The following is a 21,616-nucleotide window of genomic DNA, read 5'->3' as shown; positions in this document are numbered from 1 at the left end:
GATTTATATATAAGAATAATATGTATATACAATAAAAGTATATAAAGAAGTGATACTATTTTTTTTTTTTTTATTATAAAATATTTCATATGAGGATGAATTTTTTTTTTTTTTTCAAAAAAAACTCAGCTTTTTTTGATTTACTAAAAATGTTATTTGATTTATTTCAATTTGTGATATATTGGATACTTTAACTCATCTATACATGATGAATTCTTTATGAAGTTATATAAGAATTAAAATAATTTATGAACTTTATTTTTATTAAATATGTATTATTCTTTTTTAAAATATTTTTTATATATTTTATTTTTAAATAATAATATATGTTAAAATTAAATTTAAAATTTATAAAAATTAACTCATTTCAAAGAAATTTATTTTTTTTTCGTATAATATCTTGAGATAAAAAAAAAAAAAAAAAAAACTCTAAATGCATGTATCAATTTTTATCAATAAAAAAGAAATTTGTATAAAAGAAAATAATACAGTTTAGCGTCAATCATTGAATAATATATTTTATGCAACCAAAAATCTCTGATAAATACCAGATTTTCATGACATCGATCCTTCTGTGAATTGAATTGAGACTTTTATATTTTTTGACACCTGTGGTTTGAAAGCATTGACCTTTTCGGAAAACCTGACAACTCAGTTAGCCTTCTTAAATTCATAGATATATATATATATTTTTCATTCTGTTATTGTCACATCTGGGAAAGGAAGCTCCATTTTATATAAAAATAGGGGATAAATATATGAAAGGGCGCGTTAATAAAAAAAAAAAAAAGTCAAGTTAAAAAAAGAAGAGAAAAATATAAGAAAATATTATATGATAGAAACATATCTACATATATATTTCATTCGCGCTTGTAAGTTGTTAAGATCTCCCGTGGTCAAAATCTATTTTCGTCACCTGACAACGCGTTCCAAAATACAAATAATACCATGGACCGCTTGTTGAGCGTACTTGTATCCAAAACATTCACCATCAAAGACATACACACAAGTCAATAGATTTATTTTATTAGTTACAGAGAAATTTAAGTTATTTCGCACGACAAAAAAATAATAAAATAAAAAAATTCATCATAAAGGAAAGAATGAAAAAAGAAAAAAAAAAAAAACCATATACAAATTATTTTGTGTTGTATTCATTCACAAACGATAAAAATAAAAATTTATAAAATTGATGTGTACATATTGAATGAATTGGTCAAAACCATGCCTTATTTTTTATAACAAAAAAATCAATAAACTTTAAGACGAGAAAAAAAAATTATTTTTCTTTTTTCATTGAATCTCTTGAAGTGTTAAATTTTATATACCCATCTGGTTAAAATATTTTCTTCATTATTGTCAAAAATAATATACTAAAATATTATTTTTAAGATTGAAAAGCAGAAAAAAAAAAAAATAAATAAACTTGTAGAAAAATAATTGTCTCTGAGTAAAGTATAATCTATTTTAGATTTTAGATATTTTTGGGAAGCATCCAGAATTTAGTTGATCTACTAACGACTCACTTGGGAATACTATTATTATTATCATCATCATCACCTACCTACTGCATTGGTTAAAAAAAAGTGTATATATATATATGTATCAGAAAATACCATAGAAAAAAAAAAAAAAAAAACATTTAGCTTAAATCTTTTTATAAATTTGTGAAAAAAAAATGAAAAAATCACAGTTGGTGCCGCATCACATATTATTATTCAACAAACTAAAGCAAATAACCTCCTGATGTTGCACTTTTCCGGCCACTAAAGACTTGAGAATAAAGCCGAATAGCAGCTGAATAAAAATAAAAAATAAAATAAAATATCTATATGTGTACCAAACGAATGGCTTTTTTGGTCCAGAAACCCTGGATTTGCACCGCAAAACCGTTCGTTTAGTCAACCCAAGGATAGCATCTCAATAGCTACAAATTCGACGAACAAAGGCAAGCACGTTATCTTCACCGCTGGTGATCCCCTTTTTTTTTTTTTTTTATTCTTTTTTTTTTATTTATTTTCTTTCTGATACACGCCGCATTTGTTAAAAACGTTAAAGGCAGATCAGAGCCTTGTCAAATTCAAACCAAAAAAAAAAAAGGAAAACGAATAAATAAAAAAAAACTAGAAGAGAATAAAAAAATAATCACTAAAGAAGAGCATAAGAGAGCCACATATGTCTGTGGCAATACAAAACAACAGACAAGACCGAATTTACAGATTCTATTATAATTTTTTTCCTTCCGTTCTTGGACCACTGAAGCATGTTAGCTAAAACTCAAGAAATAGATGAAGAAATAGAAAAAACTATATATATAAATTCGTATATACTTTATATACATATAAGGATCAAGAAGAATGTGAAGCATGACGTGAACGTGTTGGTCTATTACGGGTGCCAGACCCCCTGCAATCATGGCCTCGGACATCACAGAAAATCCGTATGTTATATCGTCTTTTTAAATAGCCGACCCCCGTCTATCTGGCGACACTTCTTCCTCTATTTTTTTTATTTTAAAGTTCTTTATTTTTTTTTTTTTTATCCATAGAAACACATTGACAAGAAAAAAAAAACCTCATCATTACTACAAATGATGCACAAAAGTGTAGCAGCATGAATAATTTGAAATTTGTAAAATATACTGCATGGAAAAAAAAATAAAAGGTAAAGGATTGCCTGTGACTCATGAGTCAGAGGTGATTTTTCTACGAAAAAATAACGAAAAAAAAAAAAAAAGTCACAATGACTATAGTTTGACATGATGTTTTAGTTTGAGGGAGGAAATTCTTTCAAAAAAAATTTGACTGCTTGATGAAAATAAAACGCCTATTTCTCTAGTATTATATATTCATTCAAATATAACTTGATGGATTTGATGAATTTTTGAAAAAAAAAAAATGACATGATTATTTGTATTCAATCATAATTTTATTTTTATTTTCATCAATCATTTATTTAATCTGTCTTTCTATCAATAATAGGCAATGACAGTAATTGTCAATCCAATAAAAATAATTTGTTAAATATAAAATAAAATTTAAAGAAATATAAAGCAAGAAAAAAGCTACTGATAAATCGTGAAATTTGCCATAAGTAAAAAATTCAACGCTCCTTGAGTATAAATCACTGGTCTAAAGAGTCATAATAAGGTACGTGATGGCACTTTGGACCCCCTGTTAATCAAGGTGCAATACAACACACATATATTCAATATAAAATAAAGCATTTTCACCCTACCCCCCGTTGTAACACTTCCCTTTTTTTTTATATATATGCTTTGCAATTTTGGGTATTTATCCACAGCGATAGCAACAATAAGGTGACCCATGAAACAGACATTCTAGATCAGCATGAGATGAAAACCAGGAATAGAAAAAAAAAAAAAATAGACAACTAAAAAAAACTCGAGTAAAAAAAAGAAAAAAATACAAGAAAAAACTCGTAATCTGTTCATTTTGCGCACACATAGGGAATTGATACATAAAAGATAAATTCGTTCCAGCATTAATGCATTGATAGTTTTTTAGAATTCTCTTCATGATATCATCCAAAATCTAAAAATATATTTTAAATTATTTTTAACACTTAAAAACTTCAAATATAATTTTAATAAAAAAGTTTAATTTATGTTTTATAATATTTAAAACAAAAAAAAAGGTTTATAAAAATTGAAAAGTTTTTCTTCATTTAATATATATACGATAGAAGAAATAAATATATAAAAAATCACATCACCCTAAAACTAGATGATGATCTAGAAGGATTCTAAAGGCAAATGTGCACGAAAAAAGTAAAAAAAAAAAAAAAGAGGTAGATGGGTATGTATAGAGAAAAATAAATAAAAAAAAAAATAAAAAAAGTAAATGATAATAATAATAAAATAAAAGACCAAAATGTGTATGTGATCGAAAAAATCCACCCTTGGGGATCGGTTAGAGGATTCTTTGGATGTTATCCGAAAGAACTTTAGGATGCCGCGTATAACCACGGATTGGACTGGTTCTTTATGGGCAATCTATGGTGATGGAGATGATAGGCAACGAGATATACGTAAACTTGATTTTGCCAAGATTCTCAATATACCCACGTGCGCGAGTGCGAGATATATACACTTTTTTTCCACCACCTATATATACAAAATAGCTTACTGCTCTATCGAACAGAAGAAAAAAAAAATGGATAATAGGTATACGTGAGGGTGTATGTATTAAGGGTGGTTTGAAGGTGGAATGTGATAGAAGACAAGAAAACGAGGGTTGTGAATATATATATATATATTGAAAAGTGCGGCAAGAGTTTGGTCGGAAAGGGTGCCTTTACCCAAAGTGAACTGTTTCGATTCCCCAATAGTTTAACTTACGACTGGATTTACTGGTATAGATAGGAAAGCAAAGAGGTTATACCCTTCTTCAACTATAACCCACATCTCACACAATCCTACCTCACGATCAACTCGCGTATTGGCTGATAGACTCGCGACACATCTTCGATCTTAAACTGATATATCCTTTAAGCCAATACGGATATCTTAAAGATTGTATTTTCTTTTTTTTTCTTTTTTTTGTTTATTATTTAAAATAAAGATATCATTGATTGATAAATATTCAATTATCATGTTAAAGAGAAAACGAAAAATTTTAATCAAAAATATAAATTTTTTGCTGTATGATTTTTCACCACCATCAAGGAGAGATGAAAAATTTCTAAAATATCAAAAATTTTATTCCGGGGAGCCAAAAATAATTTTCAAAAAGAGAAGATAAAAGAAAAAAAAACATTTCAGTAGATAATGTGTTATTTTAGTCAGACAAAATTTATTTTTCCAAATATTGAATGCTTGCGTATTTTTGAATTTTATTTTCATGTTTTCAAATATTAAAAGAAAAAAAAAAAAAAAAGAAAACATCAATGATTAATTATATAATGATAAATAACTGAAAATTTGTATATGTCAAAATTTTTTATGATCATTTTGGAGGAAAAAAAATATAAAAAAATCCCATTAACATGTTAACAACATCTACATCCTCAAAGACCTGTGTCTGGATATTGTTTCCTGTTTCAGATTATATCCTGAATGCATGTATAGATATTTTATTACTATATTTGTGTGTCTCCGGATAGACCTCTAGTAGGTAAAAGTAGTCTCATCTTGCAGCATAGCGGCGCCGCATCAGATAGCATTTGTTTTAAATATATATGGATCGAAGGGTATATGGATTAGGGTAGGGGGAGGAGTATGGTTAAACAGTATGTGTGTGGGTGTGTATGTGTGTGAGGGTAAATTTCATAGAGACACGAGGTAAAAATGAAAAAAAAAAAAAAAGAGAATGAGTAAAGTGTACAGAGTAAAGAGGATCCAGAAGGATACAATAGTCGCCCCCTCTTTTTTATATATATTCAATGTAAAATAAAAAAAAAAATATATATCCTCACACCTCGCTGCAACTTCTGCGACCCGTTATCCTACACAACTCGTTTCCTACATACATGCTTATAACCCCAGAAGCCAATATCCTTCAGTACCTCATAAACCATTCACACCATCACACCAACTTTTGATTTTTTTTTTTTTTTATTTAAACCTTTATTTTTTCCTGATCTAGACTGTACTTTTTTCGCTTAATAATATTCACCAGAAATGAATATAGATACAGCTATATATGCAAATCTTTATCGACATGGAAATACAAGTATTATATACCAGAGCTTTTTTTTTTTGCTGCGGCTAAATACTGGCTTGCCAATAATAATCTAACTGACTGCCTGTACGACACGTTTGTAAAATTTTTTTATTAAAAAAATTAATTGACAAAAATAAACAGAAAAAAATAATATATAAAATTTAAATTTTCAATATCAAAATAATACTGATAGATACACGGATATTATGAGTAATAAATAATTTAATTTTTTGAAAATTTTGCATTACCCTTTCCAGAAGAAAAAAAAAAAAAATAATGTAATTTTGTTTGTTTTACTTTTTTAATTCCAATAAATTATTGTGATGAATTTTTAGATCCTTGAGACAGTTTGAAAAGTCAAAAGTGGTTCTTGGGCTACTTATTGATGACAATAGAAAGGACAATGAAAACGATTTTCAAGGGAAGATCCGGGCCTCCTCCCGTGAATATCCCAGGGGGCTTCCGGCTATAAATGCATTATTGACAGCATGCTGGTTGGTGCTCTAGTACACTCTAGTATCTGAATAACACTATGGTTCGCTTGTTAGTTACTACCTGGTTTTAAAAATTTTATTTTTTTATATTTTTTTTTCACCATTTCTCTTCTTCGCACTGATAGAATGACAAGCTGCTCTCAAAGATTTTTAGAATACCTTCACTACATGCTACTCTTTGCTTTTGACACAGAAAAAATAAAAAAAAAACACTAAAAATTCTTGCATATCAAGGACACTACACTGCATGTGCAACACAGTCGGATTCAATTTATTGACACAATCATTTATCATTATTTAAAATATAATATATAATTCACGAGAAATAAAAATACATGAATCATTCTGATTAAAAATTAAAAAAAAAAAAACAATATTAAATAATCTTGTTAAATTTATATTGAACTCAAAAATGTCTATCAAAGTTTTAAAAAATTTTTATGAAAAAATAAATTAAAAAAAAGCAAACAGCAAAAGGTCAATGGGGCAAATTGGTTTGGTCGATGACACCGCAGAGCACGAGGAAAAATGCCCATCATCGGTTTTTCATTTTTTTTTTTTTTTTTTTAACCCTAGTATTTAATTTTTTTTATTTTTATCAATGTATTTATTATTCGGGGAGGATGTATAATAGTAGAGTGTATTTATGGACTTTATGATGGTGGATGGTTTTCACTGTAAAATTTCTGGGGCCAACAGCCGGCTGTAGTGGTTGCAAACGAACGAACCAACTCGCTACCAAACGTTTTTTTTTTATGTCTCTCTCACTCTTGCTCTCTCGGTATCGAAATAATACACATACATGCAAAAATTTAGCTGCATTCAACCTGATTCAACCCATCATACAACGAGTGCAATAACACGATAGACAAAATCAAAAATAAAATAAAAAAAAAGAAATCAAAGAGTACATGAGTACACGAGTATATGAACGCGACAGTATCCACAGAGTTATCGTATTAAATCTCAAACAACATATATATATCTATATTGAGTAACATATTTTCTATTGACTAAATCAGCTTTCATCACTTTTTATCATACACCTATCCATTCTATAAAGTTAATGGAACACATTTCCAAAAATTGAAAATAAAAAATTAAATAGAAAATTTATTGTATGAATTATTGAAAATGAAATATATATATATATAATATATAATCATTAACATTTAATTTTGTTTTTTCTATTTTTTTTTCTAGAAAAAAAATAGAAAATTTTTAGTTAATTTATAAAAAGTCTTTGATAATTTTTCTGTGAAAACCACTATAGAAAGCATCAGTTGTTTATTTTTCTTATAAAAATTTGTATAGATTTAATGATGGTTACACGACCTTGGTAAAGAATTATGTTAGATCTTCTAATTTGTAAATGAAAAAAAAAAAAAAAAAAAGGGTTCTAAGTAAAGTTTATAGTTACCGCGCACGGTAGTCTAGTTTTGGGTATTTTTCATGGTTGAAAAAAACATGTTTTAAGGTGAAAACATATATACATTAAAATAAAACAAATACATTTGTATTGTAAATGTATTTTTTTCTTAAAAATATGGGTTATGTTTAATAGTGTAAAAGGGTTAAATACTTGGAAGCATTGTATTACGAATGGAGCTATTGTTATTTGATTATATATTTTGTTTGTGTATAATGGCATGCAGAGAATTGCTTCTGACATGCTTGTAAAGCACAATGTAATAATGGTTAAATATTCAATAGATCTATATTGGTTAAGAAAAAAAATTTGTTTAGGGTTAATAGAAGCTGTTTTAGTATTTTCAATATATTGTCTCATATTGAGTATTGACAATGGGAGATTTCAAGGTTTAAATTTGGTCAAAAGCATAACCCTTTTGCCTTTTGTGAAAAAAAAAAAAAAAATCAAGAATTTGGCAAAAGAAAAAATAAAGAAAAGAAACAATTTACAAATGAACTGATTTTTTCCGGTTGCAAATAATCTTTGGATAATCTTTTGTAATAGTTATTATGGGGTTATGTTATATGGCTTTACCTGACTTACTGAAAATTATCTTTATTTTCTTTTATGTTTTTGGCGGAAGATACACGTAACAATAACGAGACTAGTTATGGTCTTGCTCCCTACTGACATTAAAAGAGAGCGAGTTTAAAATTTATAATACTCATGCAGAGTTTAAACCAATGGGTTATTAATCATTCATGTAAAGTCGTCAGGTTGTAACTTGTAAGTGCTAGAACGATTTGTTTTTTTTTTTTTTTCTTAATATCAACAGGGTGTGTGTGTCTTTAATATATAGTAACTTTTACAAGAAAAAAAAAAACTTTAAATAATACAAAAGAGTTTAGAAAAAATAATTTAAATGATAAAAAACAAATTCTAAACTCACCATTGCTGCAGTTGATGATTGTCAGCTTGTTCCATTGAACTCCATATCATCTGCAACAATAAATAAAAGCAAAAATTAATATAATTAAAATATAATAATATATATATGCTTTAAAAAAAGCCTCAAAGTTACAGTTAAAAATTTTATAAATAAATAAATATCTATATTGCTAAAATTATAATCTTTCTTCTCATCTTTTTTTTTTGTCGTTTTCAGCTGCTTTGTGTTATTTGATAGGATAGATCTCTTTTTTTTTAAAAAAAAAAAAACATGAAAATCTCTCTCATCTTATAAAACACAAAATTTTTTATGTTTACTTGTCAGAATTAAAAAAAAAATCAACATAATTTATTACAATTTCCTGCCTAATTTTTAGAAACTTTTTCTATTTTATTTTTGCAATGGTCAATGTCGTAACCCGTTTTTTATATTTCTTTTATTTATTTTTTTTTTCTATTATCTCATTGACTTGTAAAAAAAAAAAAAAAAAACAGGTAAAATTAATAAAAAAGAAAGAAAAAGTGTTGACACATTGCCCCTGAGGAGATTATACCCAGAAGAAAGAACGTGTTTAAAAAAAAAAAACGGCTTTTATATTCAACTAAGTCCGTTTTTTTAACCCTGAGTTTGTAGGTGATACTTTTTTTTACCTAGTTTTCTTGTGCCGTTTTTTTTTTTCGTCTTCTATTTATTTATTTTTTTTCTATATATTGTATTTAGTAACATTGTGTGAAAACCCTTTTTTGTTTAGCTCACAGAGAAAGTGGTCAAGGGTTAAGAGAAAAACCTTGAAATAATAAACCAAAAGATTTTTTTACTCGTGTATTTTTTAATATGATTGAATAGTTTTTTTTTTTTTTCTTTATCATCTTGTTTTAAAAGCATTACAAAAAAAAAAAAAAAAAAAAAAACCAATGGGTTAACTGTGTATATATCTTGCACTTTTCCATGTTTTCTAAACTACCTACCCCTCAACCCTATTCATTTTTCTTCACCTTTTACTTCAAAGCCTTTTATCTTTTTTTTTTTTTTATTTTATTTCTTATATTTTTATGACCCGCATATACCTTTTTTTTATTTTTTTTTATTTGCACCCACACCGTGGCCAGGAGAAATGAAAGGGCTTAACATTTTAACTTCGATTTTTAGTCATTTAAGGGTGAAGGTTTTTTATTTTTTATGTTCTTTCCAATATAGGGGAGAAGAAAAAAAAAAGAAAAAAAAAAGGTCCATCGGGGAATTAACTTTACTGTCCAGTAAAAGGCTTAGTGGTATATGAAGTCGAACTAACAACAAAAATTTTATTTTTTCTCACTCGCACTTATTCAACATTTAACCCTACTAGAAATTTTTTAAAATAGTCTTACATGGATAACACATCAGGGGCCTTTTCATCCTTTTTTAAGAAAATTTTTTTTTACCCTTTCTTTTTAAAATTTTTTACCTTGACTCATCTTTTTTTTAAAAGTTATGTCTAGTTTTATTGCTCAACTATTATCTATTATATTATTTTTTTTTTTTTCTTTATTACACTTTCACTTTAAATAAAGAAAAAAAAAAACATTAACATTTTTGTGCATAAAAAGAAAAAAAAAACCTTGACCTTTGTTGTGCTTTAACAATTTCAATGTAACTCTTTTGAAAATTCATTTTCCGTTAAGGACATTTTATAATTCATAATGCATTTGACCCTTTCTTTTTTTTAATTCTCTGAATTCATTTATCTATTTTGATTATTTTCACGTGTTTTTTTGACCACCATGCTTGGTGACTCAACTCTTTTCTAATTTTCGAGGTCAAAATATTTAGCTATTTGTATGCAAAATTAAAAAAGAAAAAAAAAAAAAAACAACGCATTATTTTTCATTCCATGGCGAAATTTTCTTTCTTTTTTTTTTTTTTATCTGTCTTTGGATGCAAAAAAAATAAACACATTTTGACAATTTATGAGGCGTTTACTTGTCACAAAATTTTCAACAAGAGAAAATAAAAAAATAAACCACCCTCATGACAGGAAAAAAAAAAAAGAAAAAATTTCACTGAAGACAATTTAAATTGTCATAGGTACTTGTTGGTCCCCAACAGTGTGACCTGAATTTTTATGATATTTTTTCATTTATGAGTTCTTTTTTTTAAAAAAAAAGTATCCTTGAAAAAAAATAGAACAATCTGATGGTCAAGGTATAACAAAACATGACAATTGGATGAGGGTGGAGGAATAGCTCTAAATTGTTTTCTTTTGGTAAAAAAGCGTAGAAACGGGATCCCAAAAGTGGGTTTCCTGTTGCGTGAAAATTTACAACAAATAATTGTCATTGTATGTATTACTTAACAGCGGTTAAAACATTTTAACTAACGGTTTTATGAATACATTTATTGAGATTTTTTTTTTGTCAATCTATTGTACTAAAAAAATAAAATGTTTTTTTATTATAACAATAGAAAAAAAAAATAAAAAAACGTCCCAAAGACATAAAAAAATTTCTCCAACTTGCCCTCCCACGTTTGACCTTTTTTTAAGTCGCACTAATTTCCAACCAAAACAGGTCGATTTTTTTACAACATTTTACTATCTAGTCTAGTTTTTTACTGACCATGCAAAATGGACAAATAAAAATTAAGAAACTTTCTTTTATGTGTAAAAAAAAAAAAAAAACCGAGAGACCTCGAACGTGATTTAAGATGGTTTTTTTTATTTTTTTGTCAAGCAACACACTAAGTGTAACATAGTTTTTTACACTTAAAAAAAAAAAAAATTCCAAAGTCAATAAAAGAAACAATAGGAACAAGACAATTTATTTTTTTTTTCCTAGCAAATTTTTAAGTAGACGTTACGCAAAATTGTGTAACGTAATTTTGGTTATTTGCTTTCTTTATACTCTGGTTTTTTTTTCTTCTTATTTTTTTTTTTTTTTGTCAAAGGTGAACTACATTGGCTAAAGAGCAGACTAGTTTTGGGTGCATGTGTGCGTGTGTGTATGCATCAAAGAATGAAGAATGGCTTTCTTCTGATTTTTTTTTTTTTTTCACAAATGAAAGATTAAAAAGTTTATATATAGTTGGGCACCATTGTGGCAGGATTGGGGCGACCCCCTGTTGATTTTTTTAACCATATAAAATAGGGATGAATAAACGTAACCTAGAAGTGACTAATAAGTCACCAAGATATATATAAATTATGACAATGTAAATATATTATTATCTGTCAACTAAATCATTCTTATAATTCAAGACTAAACATTCAGTAAAAATTCCAAAATAAAAAAAATTCATTTTCAATTATTAAAAAAAAAAAAAAAAGAAATATATATTTTCTTTTTATATATAAAAAATAATATATATAAAGTTAGTTTTATTATAGTGCTTGTCTCTGTAAATGATATGCTTGCACGATATTTATATATAATATATATCTAACATATTAAAAAATTCACCGATGGAAGACTACACCAAGCTTTTTAGTTATCATCAAGTTTCCGAGCCACATATTCCACATTGAATATACTCAAACACCGTCAAACACGCTGAGAATAATGAAAAAAAATATATTCATCTTTTTTTCTCTTTATTTTGAATAGAAAAAAAAAATAAATAAATAAAAAATCCAGACACACACACACACACGTACTTAAGTTGATTGTACACATATATATATATATAATATCAATGTAAAAAGGAAGTACAAAGTTTAAATATCTGCGCGTGAAAGGGCAAGCTGCTCACCTACAAAGAACATAGGTATATATATATATATGAAAAAAAATTTTATTTTATTTTTTTAACACACACACTGACCCATACAGCTGCATATATCGTGTGAGTGACTTAATTCGATGTGAATATATGCAAATCCCCACCTATCTCGTTGAATTTACCCTCACACCTATTTGATCTCTCACCTCCTTCTCCTCTTTGACCCTCACAGAGCTTTTCGAACTTGGTCGCGACCACCACGCGCCATCGCCACCGCCCAACTCTCTCCCTTTTTCCCTCCCCCAACTCTTTTGCATCATGTGTCTACTGCATTTTAGTCGCTTTACTAATTTCAATATCCTTTTTTCGTTTTTTTACTATTTATTTTTTTTACTTTGTCTTTGTATTTGATAAACTATTTTTTTTTTTTTTTTTCGCCTTAAATTTTTACGTTTTACTATCTAAATTTTTGTCATAAAATTTTTACTGTCATTGTTTAATGATATACGTATCATTATTTTTGACAAGTAAATAATAAATCATAAATTTTTTAATATTGAAAAAGCTACATATATAATTTTGTAATTTAACAGTTGAATAAAAAATTTAATGGAAAAACAAGGTCAAAGGGCTTCTATATATTTTTTGTTTAAATGAATACCAAAAGCATGCTAATTTAACCCTTCGTTCTATTCAGTGGAGCTTTGAAATATTTTCCAAAACCCCGGACATAACCCTGATGTGTGGCAGCAATGGGGAATGACGAAGTGGCGAGTTTTGAACAGTTCAACGCAGTAGTTGTACAAGAGAAGCTAATTTTGATTCACAGCCTGCCGGACGACCCCAGTTCTCATACTCTCATTTACTTTTGCTAGACTATAACCCATCCTCACAAGCTTTTGCCACACATATATATATGCCAAACCTCATAGTGGTGGTGCCGCGAATCCGCACCACTCGCCACTAACGCACCCGAGCTAACGCCCCACATACATTTAAAACCAAAAATACATATACACGCACCGAAAAATACATTGTGATTAATATTTTAAAAATAAATTTAAATATTTCCTCACATTCAAATTAATAAAAAATATAAATCTTTGAGCAACTGCGTCAACGAAAAGAAAAAAAAATAAATATTTCAAATTTTTTTTCAACTCTTCTACATGTATATTATTAATATTTAATATATAGAATTGAAAAATTTGATCAAAGTGAGTCGAGAGAGTTTTGGGTTTATATTTGAGGATTTGAGTGTGTGAAATTGAGTGGTTTGAGAACCACATTGAGGGTTGAAGGGGTGCGGTACCTTGGTGGCCACGAGTGTGGTACTGGCGCGTTTCATAATGAGGACTGGCCTTTATGGCCCGTAAAGATACGTGCCGTCCAGTTTATATCCTCGTTTATAAATATATATACTCTCTGTACATATATATATGTATCTAAAAGCTTATATAAGCTTTGTGATTTTCCGAGGACCAACCAGCGTAATATAACTGCCCTTATAATACTCACGTAAGGGTAGTTTCAAGCTTCCCTTTCTCCTAATTTAAACCATTGACGAGAATCTCCATTTCGACGACCCTTCTTTAACCTTCCATATATGGCGCTCTTTTACTTGTCAGTATGACTCCCTCGAGAGATATTTTATAATGCGACCTCGTGATTCTACATTTTTTTTTCTTTTTTCTTCCCTTTATATATTTTCATCAGTTTTATTTTTTTATAAAATCAATAAACGTCTTCATTATATATGAATATGAGTATTTTTTTTTTCATGTTTACATATTTGTATCATTTTGAAAAATTAAATATATAGCGTTTGAACCAAAAGGCCAGAAGAGTCGTTAATTCAATTCCTCTGGAAGAATTTTTTAAAAATCATCATAAAAACAATCCGCAATTTTTTTAAATGATTTTTATATAATTAGCAACGTAGTAAAATTACTCAAATGATTTTATCAAATTTAATTGAACTATTAATTTAAAATAGATATAAAAAAAAATTGCATTATTATTTTCAATGAGATGAATAGATAAAATATTTGACCGAATCATTCACCAAATAATTCACCCCTCAAACTTAAGTCATGACAACCAACATATGTAAAGAATGATGATCAATAATGAATGACATTGTCCAAAATATTGAAAAAAGAAAAAAAGTAAAAGTTGAATTGTAATCGATTAAATACCGCATTAGTTCAAAGTCACTCCAGGAGACATTTTTCCTCTTTCTATGCATGCATGCGTAAATATGTATATACATATAGAGGTAAACTAAAAAGGGGAGATAGATAAAAAGATATTGAGATTTTTTGATATAACATATATATATGTATTATAAGGCCCACAAGGGTATCCCGCCAGTAATGAAGATGTCTCGTCACGGGTGTCCCATATGCCGCGAAAGAGGTCCCATTCGTCCCGTGGCAAACCGCCGGGGGTCCATACGTAAACGATGTCATGGATCAAATCTATTGTGTTTATCCCGAGCGGAACTTATCCCCCATGGAATCATATGTGACGCGCTTTACCTATACCATGTGGCAATGAAGACTCCAATTTTTTGCTTTTAACTTTTTTTCTTTCTCCCTTTTATTATAATATTATATTCAATTCATTCTAGTGAGCTGATTTTTTTTTTTTCTTGTCAATTCAAATAGAACCGACGGGCATATAATTGGTTCAAATCTGCGCAGTGGCGGGAATACACAAAGAAAACCATATCCCTATATTTAGTGTTTAACAACGTCAAAAGAACTCTTCCAAAATATTGCCTTGTTTTTTTTTTTTTTTTAATACGTTATACACACAATGCAATATTTTCTTTTATATATATAATTAATTAATATATTTTTTGTCATTTTATAAATTTAATTAATTTTCATTCAACTGTGAATTTATAAAATTATAATATCAATTTTCTAAGACGTACGTTTTTTATTATAATACTCTTTTTATTATAATATAAAAAAAAAAAACTATTGAATGTACTCTGTTGTGTCATAAAAATGTACTGTATATATATAATAAACTGCAGTTAAATTTTAGAAGAATGAAAAAAAATATATCACCTGGGTAATAATATCATTGTTGATATTTTTTTTTTTTTTTTTTCAAGGGGATGAAGACTTGAACAGAAAAAAAAAGAGAGAGAGAGAGTTGAGAGAAAAAAAAAAAAGATGATAAAGAAAACGATGAACAAGTAGAGCAATAGAAAGGGGAGAAAGAGGGTACACCCTTGAGTACCAAAATATTGTGTCCCAAGGGTGGCAGAACGCACAGTGGCCAATCCGGCTAACCTCATTTTTCATCGTCTTCCCTTCTTTTACGACTTGAACCTCTTATAGAGAATTAAGGGGGTCTCATTCCCCCTTTTTATATTTTATTTTATTTTTTATTTCCCTTTATAAATATATGTATCTTATGTTCCACACACTGGGGTAAATCTGAATGAGCCATCTCGCTTTTCATGTCATATATACACATAGTAACGCATCTTCGGTAGCAGACTTGTGAGCACACACAAGAGGGGAACATATTAAAAAAAAAAAAAAAAAAAAATGAAATAAAATTAAGATGAATAAAAAAAAAAGGTATTCGCGCGCGTAGAAGCGTGACATTATATTTATGTTGTCACCCTGACGCGTCAACGAGACTGCCACTGAGTATAAATGTTAAAGTGAAGAAAATAATAATAATAGATTTTAATATAATGGAATGTATATAAGAAGGCACGGTCGGGGGCTCGAGGTCTTCTTGTCTGCAAACATTGCTCGTTGTTGCGACCCCCGGATCGCTTTACATTTCTATAATTCAATATCTAACTTTTTTTTTTTTTTTTTTACATTCAATTTTGTTATTCAATTTTTTTGATTCTTGTGATTTTTGTCGTGATTTTATTCATTTTCTTTGCTTTTTTTTTTTTTTTTTTTTCAATCACAATGACGATGTAGATGTTGCTATTGCTTGAGATTTTAATTTATTACCGAAATGATTTGGAACGTGGCTTATATTATTGCATGTATGTACTTTGTTGGACATTCATATAACCATGACAAATGAAATTGAGCGTTTAAAATTTTCCAAGTATGATGACCACCTGATTTCATGAGAATTTTTTTTATTCTTTATTATAAAAAAAGGAAAATAACAATTAAGTATTTTCTTTTGCTTATTTAATTTTATATTTTTCAGGATCAATTGAAAAAATTCGACCATAATTTCGACGATTGATCCCACTTGAAAAAAAAATATTTCTAATCAAAAACTTTATAAAGTTTTGCTTCTAGTATTTAGACAACACCTAAATATTAAAATCCCAAAAGTTTTAAAAGTTAATTTCAACTATTTTTATTTTTTCTTTCGATTTGATAATTTTTCCTAAAATTAGACTTGTAATTATCAATTTATTTGTAAATATAATTTGTCGTCTTTTAAAAATATTTAAGGTAAAATGGATAAAATAATCTAGCACCGGATGAAATATGCTTGCAGGGGGTATTTCCGGCAATAAAAAAAAAAGTGTTTTCGCTCGTGCCCTCTTATACATAAATATATTGACGCAACTGTTGGTCCCCACAGTGGCCACGACAGTTGGTCTCTAAATTTCCTTCGACTTGTGTCTTTTTTAACCATATATAAATGCGTATTATGTTATTTTATCCTCAATGAATACCGACAGATATTAGAAAAATATACATTTATGTCTTAAAATTTAATGAAAGGATGTGCATCAAACACAGCCGATGACTTTTTATTTTTTATTTTTTTTCTTACAACAAACAACGATTGTTTATCATTTAAAATATTAACTCATGCATCTGGTAGATAAAAAATAAATAAATTTAAGAAAAAACGTATCTCAAAAAATAAATAAATATAAAAAAAAAGAAAAATCGTTAATATGATTAAATAATTATATATTTTGTTTTATATAATAAAATTAACAATTTATATTTTTTTTTTCTATTTATTTGTAACTTTTGTATATTTTTTTTTTTTCAACTTTTACGACTTATATTACAATTATAAAAATACTATAACGTAAACAAATTTAAATTTAGTATGAGACAAAAAAAAAAGTATATATTCAAATACTTGGATGACGTTAGAGTGAAAAAAAAAAAATATATAAAAACGGAAAGGGACAATTTATAGCTTTTGTAAATTTATTTCGTATAGAAGAAAGATGTATCACTCCTTTGATCTATTATTGAAGAAGACAAAGACTAAGTAAAAGAGGGGAACCTTCATCAGTTTTTTTTTTTATTTTTTAAGAGGGAGTTGCACTCACGTACGTGTTGTGCTAGATTTTTAAGCCTCATTTTCATCGTTGAACGACATGAACAGCTGTCGCACGCACAGTACAAAAGCACACATATCAAAACCAATACAAATACTGGCACATTATTATTTTTTTTCCTCCTCTTTGCCACCACCACCCTCCTGTATCTAAAAATTTTTAATGTATAGACTAACGTTAACATAACAACTACAAGAGCTTGATGGATTACCCACACACTCGTTAGTTTTTCAAAGTCCAAACACACGCGTTTAAATTCATAAGCAAGTAAATAAATTTATTCTAAACTTTACTTAAATATTTCGTGATACATTAAATCAATATATACCTCAAGTAACCCGTCACGTGTATACACACACACAAGCCAATTGAAGCAAAAAAAAAAATAAAAAAATAAACGTAAAAAAAAAAAGGGACGACTTCTGTTGCAGCATTTGAATTTTTTTTTTTTTGTCACTGATTGGAAAGTGATAAAATTTAAGTGTAAATGATCCCCCCAAAAAAACTTGTAGAAAAAAAAAGGAATAAACTATTTGGCGGGTAAAATGAAAGGAAGATCTTTTTAGTTACTTTTTTAGGGGTGAAATAAGAAAGGAGAGAAAAAAAAAAATTCACTTATCTTTTACCGAAGAAGATCTTTTTAAACAGGAGTCATGAGTGTGTAAAATAGGGATGAAAAAAAAAATAAAAAAAGCTTCATTCAATGTTTATATGTGCGTACATAAAAAAGGTGTAAGAGTTTCCTTTTTTTTTTTTTTTTTCTTTACTTTAGAAATACGTGTGAAAAGATTGGTAACAAGATTTTTCTTTTTTTTTTTTTTTTTCAACTAAAATGTATGATGATCTATTTGCGATAAATCAGTTGAAGTCTTTGCTTACGCCGATGAGCGGCCTATACACCAAAATGATTTATTTGATTTTTTTTAAAAAACGATATTTTTTTATTTTTTCTCGTTTTTTAATGTTTTTTATTTTTTTTCGACCAAGTAATGGGCCTGTATTTTGTCGGCAAAAATAAAAAATATAATGAAAAAAAAAAACAAGAAAATGTACATGTTTTTTTTTTTTGACTAGTCCGGAAAAGGTCAAGAAAAAAATAGATATACTCGTAAGGTTTCCCTGTGGAGTTCAAGTCTTCGGAATGCAAAAAAAAAAAATAAATACAGAGAGAGAGAGAAAGACTTTTACGAGGCCAATAAAGTTTGCAACTTCTTTAGCCCACCGCGGGACATTAAAAAAAAAAAAAAAAAAAGAAAAAGGTAAAAAGTCTAGAAGAGTATATCTAAATGAACGAGAAAAAAAAAATTCACCTGGGGCTACTGGTCGTTTAAAAAACAGAAATAAAAAAAATAAAAAAATTCTTTTCAAATATAATATCAGGGTAGCTGAACACTACCGTCTTGTCACTCTTCTATTTTTTTTTATTTTAACCCTTTTTTTTTTAAACGAACTCAAGACTATGATAAAAAAATTATTTACTGACAAACCTCGGGCAATAAAACATAAATACAAAATGACCCCCCATACAGGATATTTTTCCAGCAAAAAATTTTCAAAAAAAACTCTTAAAAAATACATTTTAACCTTTTTTTTTTTTTAGCAAAAAAAAAAAAAACCAATTGCTAAAAATTTAAATTCTAAAAATCGTATCTTATATAAAAAAAAAAAAAGGAAATATTTTGGGGTCATTTGTTACATGTCTCTTAGAAAGAAGAAAAAAAAAAAAATCCTAGGACAATTTATTTTAATTTTCTACGAATTTTACAAGGACATCTTACGAAGAAAAAAGTGACTCACAATTTCATTCACTAGAAAACCCTTATGCATTGTATTCTATGAAATTATTTCAACTATTTTTACTTGATTATCTATTTTTAAAATTTGATGAATTCTATCATTAATATATAGAAAAAAATATAATTATCATCTTACTAATAATTATATAGCAATTTTAATTTGTTTTCAGCATACACATATACACTTAAATATTTATAATAAAAAAAATGTATGTGTACATATCGTATAAGCTATTTTATTAATCCTCGAGGTAAAATCAGAGCACACATCCTGTCGACACAAAATGTACCACCCCGGAACATCGAGAGTAATATCACGGGGGTCGGTTGCAACTACAATACCAAGGTTTTTTTGTCATTATATTTTTAGGGATCGCATTACCATCGAGATATTACATGGCTCGCTTTCATTTTTAGTTTTCAAGATTTTTATCTATTGCGCGTTGTACTTGGGATGAGCTACACTAGTTCCCATAGATCCCCTTGTATATATATATATTTTTTTTTTCTATTTTATTTTTATTGTGTCTCATTCTGCTTATATTTTTTAGTATTTTTGCCAGATGTATATCGATTTTGGTATTGTACAAAGTTCAGGGTTTATCGATGACATTAGGGTAGATTATTTAAAAATTGAAGATAATTTTTTAAACGTTTTAAACATAAAATACCACCGCAAAGATATTTAATTTTAAAATCTTAAAAATAGTATTTGTAAATAAATAAAAAAATTTAAATCATTGTGTTGTAATAAGAATATTATTTATGAGGATTTTATATTATATTATTAAAATAAATTAAATATAAATAATATTATAATTTTATAAAGAGTAAAATTGCAAAAATGTTGCAATGAAAATCACAGAGTAAAACTCGTTCGATTTTAATTAAATAAACCAATGACATAAAAATTCGAGGAATAAAAAATAAAATAAAATGAGAATAAAAGTAATAAAAGTTTAAAGTTTTTTCCTCCATTATGATAAATTTAAAATGGTTTTTTTTTTTTTTTTTGTGTGAGGCTATTTCAGTTGAAAATAAATATGTTATTAAATAAATATAAAAAATTATATGTCATATAAAATACATGACTGCGGTGTTAAAATAAAAAAAAAAATGATTGATGAGCATGATTTGATAGAAATAAAAAAGTTATGATGAAAAATTTAATAGATTAAATGTAAATAAATAAACAAAGCAATAACAAGATCACAAGGCCGGTCAATTGAATTGTCCTTTTATATTTTTTAAGTTGGAAAATTTGGAAAACTATGTGCTGTCATCGTTAGAATTTTACTGAAACTTGGTTGAGCTGAACGTCGATAAAGCAGACTAACTGGGTATTTTGTTGGGCTCAAACTACTTATTCAATGACTCGCAGCCGATATAATGTGTAGATTTTAAAAGCGACACGAAAAAATTGTTTATCGAAAATATTATTCAAATAAATAAATCTTACCTTTTGCAGCATTGAAGAGAAAACCTCAGCACTCTCAGTCAATTTTTTTCAGGAAGCTCCAGGTAATTACATTCATATGTAATTCAACACATGAAGTAAACAGGCACCAACACAGTACACGCACTAGCACAGTAAACAAACTTCAACACCCTTTAATTGACACTGTCATAATAATACTTAGAAACACACATGCTTCATACAATCTGTGAAAGAGATAATAAAACAAAAACATTATTATCAATAAATAAATCAATAAATAAAAGATTTAAATAGATTTACAAACTACATAAATTGTTTTTCAAATCACACTGAGTTGGAGCCTACTGCATTATCATCAACTGATGACAACACAACTGCTCTTCACTTTCAGAGTTTTATAGTATATTGATTCTATTTGTTTTCTTTTTCATAGATAAATCAGTGATAATTTAAAAAACAAATGTAACGAGTTGTTTAATAATTTTCTTATTAAACAACTCAAGTTTATCATTTGCAATTCGATCCAATATTGTTAGTAAATATTGTTCGATTAAAAAAAGTAATATTAAAAATACTAAATGAAATTGATTATAATTTTTCTTCTTAAATTGATGGATTTAAAAAATATAGATTATAGATTTTTAATTAAAAGAATATCATTACATGATGAAACAGGGCTTTGGTCATTCTTGTTTGGTTTCACCAACATCTTGCATAATTGAAATAACATTAGCTCACATCTTCTTTACGTCTATAATAGGCTGTTAATAAAAAGTATATTATTATTAAAATTTAAAAATAATTTTATTAAATTAAATTAATTTTAATTTTGTAAACTAA

At 27.5% G+C, this 21,616-nt stretch overlaps 1 protein-coding gene across 5 annotated transcripts in view; it reads right to left on the bottom strand.

The window, feature by feature from the left end:
- LOC122849899 (runt-related transcription factor 1-like) overlaps positions 1–21,616 on the bottom strand; it is a 76,810-nt gene that overhangs the window by 55,046 nt on the left and 148 nt on the right. For all 5 annotated transcript variants that reach the window (XM_044148799.1, XM_044148804.1, XM_044148802.1 and 2 more), the window contains exons 2-4: positions 21,440–21,537; positions 20,798–21,000; positions 8,539–8,588 (exon numbers count right to left, since the gene is read on the bottom strand). The gene's annotated coding sequence lies outside the window, so the exon portion shown is untranslated. The remainder of the gene's footprint in view (positions 1–8,538; positions 8,589–20,797; positions 21,001–21,439; positions 21,538–21,616) is intronic.

The sequence above is a fragment of the Aphidius gifuensis genome, linkage group LG2 (assembly GCF_014905175.1).
Source record: "Aphidius gifuensis isolate YNYX2018 linkage group LG2, ASM1490517v1, whole genome shotgun sequence".
Classification (NCBI taxonomy): Eukaryota; Metazoa; Arthropoda; class Insecta; order Hymenoptera; family Braconidae; genus Aphidius; species Aphidius gifuensis.
This window is presented reverse-complemented; position numbering and strand designations above follow the sequence as displayed.